This window comes from Daphnia pulex, chromosome 3, assembly GCF_021134715.1.
Source record: "Daphnia pulex isolate KAP4 chromosome 3, ASM2113471v1".
In the NCBI taxonomy this organism is placed as follows: domain Eukaryota; kingdom Metazoa; phylum Arthropoda; class Branchiopoda; order Diplostraca; family Daphniidae; genus Daphnia; species Daphnia pulex.
The window spans coordinates 1,357,209-1,367,790 of NC_060019.1; the positions used below are offsets into that span (position 1 = coordinate 1,357,209).

General features: G+C 40.8%; 1 long non-coding RNA gene across 1 annotated transcript; it reads right to left on the bottom strand.

Moving 5' to 3' along the window:
* Window positions 1-3,562: 3,562 nt before the first annotated feature.
* Window positions 3,563-10,034, bottom strand: LOC124190946. Its single transcript, XR_006873204.1, has 3 exons — window positions 9,940-10,034; window positions 9,628-9,718; window positions 3,563-4,124 (listed from the first exon to the last, which is right to left on the bottom strand). It is a non-coding gene; the product is annotated as an uncharacterized LOC124190946 (long non-coding RNA).
* Window positions 10,035-10,582: the final 548 nt, after the last annotated feature.

Sequence of the window (10,582 nt, forward strand, 5' to 3'; positions counted from 1 at the left end):
TATTATATCATATTGCACAGAGGGAAAAAATGGGGAGGATGTAACCCACACGGGTAGAAAAGAAACAAAAAAAAAACGTTTCGCTTCGTTCGTTCGGGATAACAATAGCCCCCCCAAAAAAGAAAAAGTTTTATTTTTTTAAATGTGTGAGAGAGGATTGTCGTTCTTGTGTCTTAGAAGTGCGCCGCATCACGTGACAGAAAAAAAAGTCCCGACACCAGCACCACTCAGAAATAGACCTGCCTTCCTCCTCACGCCTCCTCCTGCTCCGCCATTCCGGCGTGTTTATTTTGATATTATTACCCGACGACGAGTAGATTTCATTCAAATGTACGGCGACACTTTTCGGCAACCCTAACACCCCCACCCCAGCCTCGGGAGAGAGAGAAAGAAAAAGGACGAGTGCGGATTCGTGTTATTTAGCCAGTCACGCTCCGGCAATTGCCGGACGGCGAGTTTTTTCGTGCGGAATCCAATCCTCACGCCCACCAAGAAAGAAAAAGCCCAAAAACAGAAAAAGCCCAAAAGAAAATGGAAGGGGAAATAGCCGACGTCGTTTGATTTCCACTACACTTTCGACCCAGCACAACAATCCGGATGGATTACACACATCCGCTTTTTTTATTTTCGTGAGGGGGAGAAAAAAAAGGAAAGAAAAAGTTTGGCGGGACTGGTGGTTTATTTATTTGGGAGAAGAAGAAAATGGAATCGAGTTATATATAAGGAGCTAGGAGCCTCTCGAGAGAGGAAAGCCTCAGGGTCTGTCCGTCTGTCATCTCTCAACCGAAACGCGCGGCAGCCGCAAACATTCCGCCGGCCGTTGCCCCATCCCCCCATGTAAATAAACAACGGGAGGAAAATAATAACCCTCGAGAATTAAAAAAAGAAAAAAAAATTCAGTTTGACAATTCAGCGCGCATAACTCGCAAGGAATGGCGCGTGAATTCAAATATTCAATGGAAATGAGGAAATTCAGGTACACCCGAATTTCATCATTTGTTTTTCCCAGTAATTTTTTTATTTGGAAATCATTTGAGACTGAGAACCTCCGGGTTCAAACTCGTTCGATTGACGTCCGACATCTGCTGGTTCAACGGTGACGGACGTTTGGGAATTAACTGAAATGCAACAGAAAAGAATTGGTGGGGCCGAGTCGAACCCAATCAGTTGATGGATGTTTCCCGTTGTCAAGTGAACACAATAAAACAGCAAACGACGACACACACAAAGGTGCGACCGTGCGAGTGTTAGAAAAAGAAAAGGGGTGCGCTTGGGCTGTTTATAGGAGCTGCTGAAACTACCCGCCGGCGTACATAAATAATGAGCTAATATTTGGACACCGGGGGCGACGACGCTATTCCGAAACGACGCCCGAGCGCTCCGCCGTCGTTGGTATTGATCATCTGTCAGTTGGCAACTCGGGCGCGCTTAGACGCACCCGTGTGTCCTCAAGGCAATCGTCACATCGATTTTGGCGCCTCAGCACCACCACCACCCCCGAAAAGTTATTCCCCGCCACCGTCAAATGTTATAGACGACGACGACGACACAAGTCGCACTTTAAAATCAACACGACAACAAACAAACAACGGACTAGTTGAACCTTCTTCTTCCCCCCAACCGGAACATGCACGACAGTAGCGCACAAACACAAACTTTTTTTTATTATTTTTTAAAATTCGTTTTGAAAAAAAGGCGCCAAAATGAAATGGACAGTAAAAATAAAAAGAAGAATGGCAAAAAAGTTGTATAACTTTTACGCAGAGAGAAAAAAGAAAAGTTTAACGACGAAAAAAGAAACTTGTGGGGTACCCACATCATCGACTGTATTTTTATTTTGGCGGTGAATTTGAAACTGCCTTTTAAAAAAATACAAAAAATATCAAAAAAAAACCGCCAACTGTTAAGATACATTTACATTTTTTCCCTCTCGGTGCTCCTGTTTAACTTTTTAAGAGTCTCGAGGGCTACAACTTTTTTTACTTCTCTTCTTCCCCTCCTACGGCTCCGATTTTTCTTTCTTTTTTTACGGAAGGTGTCGACTTGTGAGTAACTTCCGTCCCTTTAAAAATATAAAACAAAATACAAAAAATTTCTTCTCACGGATGTGTACGTACAAGACCCGGAAAGACCAAGAAAGAATCAAAGAATTCGTGACGACCTTGCAAGAGTGTTTGGCTCGGGTCACGCTGGAGAAAAGAGAAACGTGTAAAGCTTTTTGTTTTTGTTTTTATTATTTTTTAAATAATGATATGCATCGTGTGTTTTCTTGCGGGTGTAGAAATGAAATTATCTCACGATGATGGTGGTCTTTGATATCAAAATAAAAGGTTTCTTTTTTGGCTTGGAAAAATCAAAAGTTGCATCACCTACTACACAATTACACCCTAGAGCTGGAGAGAGTCTAGGACTGTCGAGTGGGGGGGGGGGTTTATTTTTCAGGGTGGGTGGGATAGGGCGGGCTTTTTTGAACTTTGTGTGTGTAATGACAATCTGGTCGTGTAAACCGAGAGCCGAGGAGGAGTGTAGGTGAGTCGAGTCAATCTCTTTTCTACAGCAACACAGAATAGAGAGAAATAACAATCAAAAAATAAATAAATAATAAGAATACAATTCCCGGCCATCCGAGCAGAAGCACCGGCAGCAATGGTGAGGTTTTTTTGACGTAACTTGATCAGTGTCATTGAAACCACCACCACCACCATCGTCTCTTTCTCTCCCTCCCTAAGCTAGCTAGCTAGCTGCTAAAAATACATATAAGAAAATTGTTTGATATTTGTTCCACCCAGGGAACAATATTAATCGAATTTCATTACGGAGAAGAGAGAGAATCTAAAACCTCGGGGTGTTGTGTGTGTGAACATTGGCAAACACATCCGCCTATATATAGTAGGAGGAATAGGAGATGCCCATCCGCTCCAGCTCCTCTCTTCTCTCGACACACAAAAGAAAACCAACAAATCACAACCATTATTCTATGGGCATATTCATCGGCAAGGTCTAAATAATAACTACACCAGGGGCTATATTAATGGTGATTGCGTAGAACAACTTTGTTTAAAAATTTTTTTATTTGAGGGGGGAACGTGTCTGTCCAATGTCCACCAACCAACTTGCGCGTGTTTAACCGCATTACAATTCCATTCGTCATCGGAAACATTTGCTTCTCTCCCCCCTACCAACACCACCACCCCACAACCATCAACAACAACAACTTTTCGGTCGGGACCCTTGAAAGTTAATCGAGCAGAGTGATGCTGACCCCATTCGTCTCTCTCTCTCCCTCCCCCAATGACTGGACACACAACAAACTCTACTGCGCCAACACCATCAGAAATTCCATTTCCCAATCGATCTCAAAACGGAGCAGAGTACCGTAGTAGTTTCGGCGGAATCGATTCTCACACAAATGGGATTCCAGCTCATCTCAAAAGTTTCACTCATCCAACTTATTCAAAAGCTCCCTGTTGAAAAAGAGATGACGATGTGAGGGACACGGAGGAGCAGCTACAAGTTTTCTGTTTAGAAACGCTCATGTGTATACAGCGGAGGAGAGTTGATCCAGAGTGGATTTTTGTTTATTTGGACGGGCGAGAGAGTTTCGGTACTATACACAGAAGTGGAATGGATTCCAATCTAATATTTATACAGCAGCTAGCAGAGCAGAGAAGCAACCAGCCAAACATTTGAAAACAGTCACGAATACATGAAGACGACTGCTGCTGAGACTGGGCTGTTGTGTGCAGACAGAGAGAAAGAAGGAGAGTATAGTGTGTCCCTGATATATTATTAGAGACATTTCCGGATTGGATGGATGGATGATTGCCACGCACGCAAAGCGAGAAACAAAAGAAAGGAAAAGACAAATGACGTGTGTGTGTGTGTGCGTACCAACTTTGTGTTCTTTTTTTTCTTATAAGAGAAAAGTATGTCGCCCAGGTGATTCATCGATGGCCAACTGGGGGTTGTGCTGCTGCTGCTGTTGCTGGTAAATGCCACGCAAATGCCGTTCACGTGTGTGTTCAGAAGTGGTGGGCCGGTGGGTTTATCGAGCCGGTGGGATCGATCATCATCATTCAATCTTTATCGCACGGCTGAATCATTCAGTTGACGCAGCTTTAGACCTTGGAGAAGAAGAAGAAGAAACGAAAAAAGTGATTGCCTCCAGAGATCTTCATAAATAGTAGAGTATCACGGGGGTTGGAAAAATAACTAGTTCTCCACCTTTTATCCTAGACGAGGGTGGAGAGTCACCGGTATCAATAGAGAATCACCACAAAAGTATCAACACACGCAAAGCTACTGGAAGAAGAAAATAAAGGAAAAAGTCTTCCTTATTATTTGAAGGGTGTCATCATTTTCTTTTTTCTAAGTTACAACAATCGAGGAATTGTTTTACCTTGATGGTTTCAATGTATATCTCACTTGACTCCCCCCACTCCCACACACACACCAAAAAGTCGTGTGTAGACGGATCCTGTTCCCATTTTTCTATTGTTTTTACCTTCCGGTTCTCAAATATTATGACGGTCTAAGTACATCTCAAATTACATTTTCAAAAAGCCCGCCAACATTATTTTTCAAAAAATGTAGAATAAGCCACTCGTTAGGGTACGAGTGACTTGATCAAAGAGGCCAAAGAAGCTGGAAAAAATGAGAAACTCGAATCAAAAGATGATTAAACGTGTACACGGTACAAAAAGCCGCGGGTAGAGAATATACATGTGCACAGTACACGTATAACGTTTGAAAGGCCAAACATAAAAGGATCACCTCCCAAAAAAAGAAGAAAAGATTTTTCTATTTTAAAAAGAAAATCCGACTAATCTCGACATTAACGAGCTACCGGGAAAAACGGTATAGCCCGAAAATGAACTATTCATCTTTTAAGTATATTTGGGGGGAAATTGAGTCGAGTGTATATATTTAGATATCACGAAAAAGAAGAAGTAAGGAGGGAGTGATTTATCATCTCTCTCTAGACGTCGCCATCCGCCTCGTTTGTTGTTGTCGTCGCCGCACATCTGGCGGAGGCCAGGCCGGGCCGGGCCGGGCCGTGGGTCTCTCATTCGGTTCGACGGTTTTCGGGTTTCTCCGCTAACCCGTGACGACGTTGGAAGAAGAAAAGATGCCAAAACAAGGAACAAGGAAAACATTTTGTCCAAATAAGAAAAAGATATTTCTCTTCTTTTTCCTAATGAATCGTTTCGACTGTCTAACGTAATTCAATTCCGCCCAATTAAGAAAGGAACCAGGAAATCAAAGCAGACGACTCTTTCGGCTTGTCAGCCTTTTATTCCTAGCGGGATTCGATGGGACACGGTGACGAGATGTATCGCCCAATTATCAAATGAAATGGAAGACGCACATAGTGCATCTCTCCCGGAGGAGAAGAAGGCAAACAAAAATGGCCGGATAATGACACGGCAGGAAAAGTGGGCAGTCGTTTCCATGGTAGCACCAACCCCCTTATGAAACGATGATCGGAAAAATAATCAAATAAAATCAAAAAAGGTTGAAGAAGAAGAAGAAGCTGAAAGGCCCATAACCTGCTGGGCTTCGTGTCCTATTATGAAAAGCAACAGGTTCGATTTGAATATACACAAAAGAGCGGGTGATTCGTAGAAGCGGGAAATTTGAAAAAAAGAATTACAAAAATTAGAGATTTGATTGTGTTGCACGCGCGCTGATTGGACGATCGTGACGCTCAACATTTTTTTTCTGCTCTTTCACGCCGCACCTTTTGCGGGAGTCTCCCCCTCTCTCTTGTTTCTTCTTCTTTCTTCCCGCATATGTCAGCCCCACGGGGCCCGCAAAACGAAAAGAAAAATATAAAAAAAAGAGCAGAGAAATGAAAAAAGAATATCTGTAATATTCTAAATAATATAAAAGAGTGTTACATCCGCGTGACCGGCTGACCCCAATCTATATAATAAACAGTCCGCGTGCCTCCTCATTATCACGTACGTTTTTTTCTTTTCATTTGTCTCAAAAGCTTTTTCTTCGGGTGCAAGTGGGAATGAGATCATTTAAGAAAAAGAGAAAAGAAAACAACAACAAGCCAAAAAAAGACAATTTGAAATTGACGCGCGCGTTTCGTTTTTTTCTTTTAAAAAATGAAAATGTCGGGATTTTTTCTTTTATTTCTTTCGGGAGAAAATTTATTTGAAAGGGGGGAGGAGCCGAAAAGAAATGTACAAATTAAAAAAAGTAAAAAAAGTAAAAAAGGTAAAAAAAGGGGGGGGGGGGAAGAAGAAGAAAAGAGGTAGCTTTGTAATAGCTGTCTAGGCTCATAATGGCCGGGCGTGAATATGTTCTTTTCCCCTTTTCTTCTTCCTCACGTCGGGATCAGACCGCAAGATGATGATGAGCTCGCCATATTTTTTCTTCTTCTTTCCCCCCCTTCTATACTTCTTCTCCTGCCTTTTTTTTTATTATTACATTTGAAAGGGGCGTTTATAAGGAAATGAGTTTAATTTATTCCGGCACGGCCCCGCAGCCATTTCGGTGTGTGTGTGTGTGTGTGTGTGTCGCTTCGGGAGGCGATAAATTTCATTCCCGATTTTCTTATTTTTTTTTCCTTTTTTTAATTTCGACCAAAAAAAAAATGAAATTATAATTTACTTTTTTCGTTTGTTTCAATAGAAAAGACGACACACGTGTGTGTGTGTGTTATATCCTGTATGTGTGTGAAAAAGGTTAAAGGTGACCACAGGGTTTTTTTTTTTTACCTCAGCACGACGCAATAGAATAATAGTTTTTGATTTCAATTGAAAAAATGTTATTTTTTTTATCTTTTCTCTTTTTTTTATCTTTTGCGGTGGCGGCCGTTTTACACCTACACACAATGTGTGATGTCTCTTAAATTTCTAGAAAAGGAGAACACATAAAGAAACCCCCCCCCCCCTCCACACACGACCGACGTGTAACTTTTTTTCTTTCATTTTCATGACCGACCCCTTAAAAATAATCATTTCTAACCCAAAGGCGCAGGAAAAACGGCGAGTTAATGGGAATGGATGAGTCGTTTTTTAATTTTAATTTTTTCTCTTTTTTTGTTGGAAAAAAAAAATCGGACGCGCAGATTCGTCACGGATTCTACCCCGAAAAAACGTTTTTATTTTCTTTCTTTCTTTAACCCCCCAGAAAATGATTTCTACTCTTCTAGTGTCCCGGCTGATTAGTGGATAACAATAAAAAACGCCATCATCAAATTATGAAATTATTAAAAAGGAAAAAAAAGACATTTTTTCCCCCGAGTAGCTTCTATGACGTAATGAGGTGCCGGATTGTTTTTCCTCATAAAAAGAGACTTTTTCCTTTTTATATTTTTATCTTCTCCTAATTCTGGCGGGTGAGGAATTCCAGCGATTCGAAAAATGCGTCAGATTTCACACGCCTTGTCGGCGCTCATAATTTCCGTTTGTTCCATGTTGATTTTCTTTTTTTCTAAAAGGAGGAGAGGGGGGAGGGGAAGGAATATTTGTCGAATGGGTCAAAGGAGAAAAAGAAGATGAGCCAAATGAGAAAATACCGCGCGCGTCGTTCAATGGCCGACCCGCTCTCACGCAGAGTGAAAGTGCTATAAATTTTCAAATTTATCGACCCGCGGCCTCTACCGTCTCTCTCTCTCTCGGGGTCAGAAGAGCGAAAAAATAAAAATTATACATTATTCCAGCTGGGGGAAAAAAACGCCCTGCAGCATCCGACCATTCAATCGCAATTTAATACATACGCGCATAATAAAGTATCAGAGAGAGAGAGAGAGAAAAAAGGCGTAAGGATATTACAAATGTACAGATTCATTCACTCTCCGATTGTTGTGCATCCCTCCTTTTTTTATTATTCAAATATATATTTCCCAGGTAAAATGCGTCATAGTTTTTGCCCAGGAAATAAAAAGAATCGACTTAAGCCGATTTTGATGTGAAAGGAATTTTTTTCTTTTTCTTCTTATTCTCCCCTTTTCGGTGTTATTACATCACTTAATCCTCCTCACAAAGAAAAAAAAAATAAAGTCCGTGTCTCTTTTTTTGGGTTATTTTCCAACTGGGAACAACCCCTGGTGGGAAACTGGGAAATCGGCGCATAACAAAAAAAAGGATCAAATCGTAACAAAACAAAAACCGGAAAGTAAAAAATAAAAAAAGGAATAAAAAGATTTTTTGGGGGCCACCAATCTATTTAATAGGGTCCGTTCAAAGGAAAAACCTATTGTGTAGAATAGTAAAAAAGAAAAAAGCCATCGAGAGAGTTGGTCATTTGCTCAAGTTGCTGTGTGCCAATCCAATCTGGTTGATGAACCGAGACGGACCTCACACACGGAAAGACACTCTACTCGATTGTCCAGTGAGATGCACTGGACGACGACGATGATGATTAACATTCTTCCACCTCTTTTTCTTCTTGATTTATATTTTTCTTGGCCGGATCGCACAGATACACAGGTGGCCGTCTTCATTTTCCTACCAAGTAGAACGGAGGTCAACCGGAGGAAAATTGAGGATCATCCCCACACACACGTTCAATTGAGTTTTCTCTCTTTACTCATTTATTGCAATAAATCATCTGGCAAAAACAACTGAGGGAAGAAAAAGAGAAAAAAGCGATTGGTTTTTCTTTGGGGGGCCCTTCCATTTGAGGAATGAAATCAAACTAATAGCTTTTGATGCTACACAGCCCGAGGGGTAAAAGATAAAGAAATCAGGGGGTTCTAGAAAAAGAAAAAGGAAAAAAGGTTTTTCCCTTTTATATTTTTCTTCAGGTAAATATGCGACGGCCCACGGCTAATACGAAGGCCGCTTATACTTATGGGCTCTAAAGAGATACAAGACAGACGGACGGACGGAGAAATCTATCGGCCATCTGTTGCACAGCCCGCAACAGCCCAGCACACATATACATTCCTGTCCGTCGAGCTGGGGTACGACAGCCGCTTCTCGGAAGGGGAAATCATCGCACAACCAGATCTCCGAAAGAAGAAAAAGATAAAAACCCCTTTTGCCGGATGGATATCAGCTCTTCCACTCACTCGACGCCAATTAAATCAGTCGAAAATGAGAGACGGACCAAACAAGTGGAGAAAGGAGGCGGCCGGATGGAACTATTGGCGGCCCAGTCCATTCGTTTTGATTGCGGATCAAAAATAATAAATACAAAAAGGGGGAGATACGTGAAAATCTTTCATTACTTTAAGTGTATATACCATAAAGTATTGGCGTAGGATCTCGTTATAATCCAGTCAAATCCCATCATTGTGTGGAGGGGGGAGTAAAAGCTTCCGAGAAATCCCGGAGATCATTTCCGCATTATTTTCTAGATGCGATGCAACAAGAGAGTGCCGGTGGGACGGCAAGTCCCTCTTGATCATAAAAATTGTCTAGTTTCACTTTACTTTAAGTGTTTTAAAGTTAAAATAGTTTGGTTTACCCACAGAGAAAATTGTGAGGTACAAAACCAGGACTGATCTGCAGTCGTTCAACAAAAGATTTATATAAAAATGAACTCTAACTGAGTCAACTCAACGGCCTAGCTCAGGAATAATTGTAATTCGTGCCATGTCACGATTTACAATCAACGCCACCAAATAGTCCAAAAGGCAAGAATAGAAACTGGCATATGTCCTACCTTAAAGCCTGGGAAATACAGCCAGGCTTCCACAAGTGTTCCATATGCTGAAGAGTTGAATCCACCATCCATCAAACAGGATGCTGTTTATCTAAACAAAAAATCAAAAATGGGTTACGAAAAAGATTTTGACAGAAACATTAAGGATGAGAAACAGTTGAAAATGGGATAGTGGGTAAACCTTAATTATTAATAAACAGGAGATAATTTAAGGTGTCCATATGTAATGCACTGCACTTATGCAAGTCATGTATCATTAAAATATCTGTAGCAGGTCACAGGTTAACAAAAGTTAACGAAAATTATTATTACCCAAGTGATGATGTTGAGATTGTTGGTGATGACAGGTCAACACCAGCCAAATCCAAACTGGTGCATATCTTGTGGTAGTGGTTGTGATGACTGGCTCAGGTCTCAAATCTGCAAAAAAAAAGGAAAGGGTTACATAGTGCACACATAATGCCATACATCAACATGGGTCTAACATGATATTAAGGCTATTCAGGCACCAACATTTCACCTCACAAACTTTAAGCATGTTTAACTGTTCACTTTAGGCTTTCATAATCATTCTATTGGGATTCTTAGTTTTATTCACCTTCTTAAAACAGCATGGTGATTAATAACTCACTTTTTCGACAACTATGAAAGACAAAGACCAAAGCAGACGACACTAATATTCTAATTAGCTAGTTTAAGATATCGATAGAAATTAAAAATCGAATCCGATTAATTTAGCATTAACCAGTTCGTAACAACAAGTTTTTACTTAAACCCTCTACCACTCTCGAGAAAACACTATAAGTAAAAATTTGCATTTAACCCACAGAACATTTGTAAACTTTTAGACCGGAAACCCGTCACACAAAACAACAGTCACCCAGGAGCCTGGGGAATTAAAAAAAAAATTCTATATTAAATGTTTTATAAAATATGTTTATAGTCTCTGGAGAAA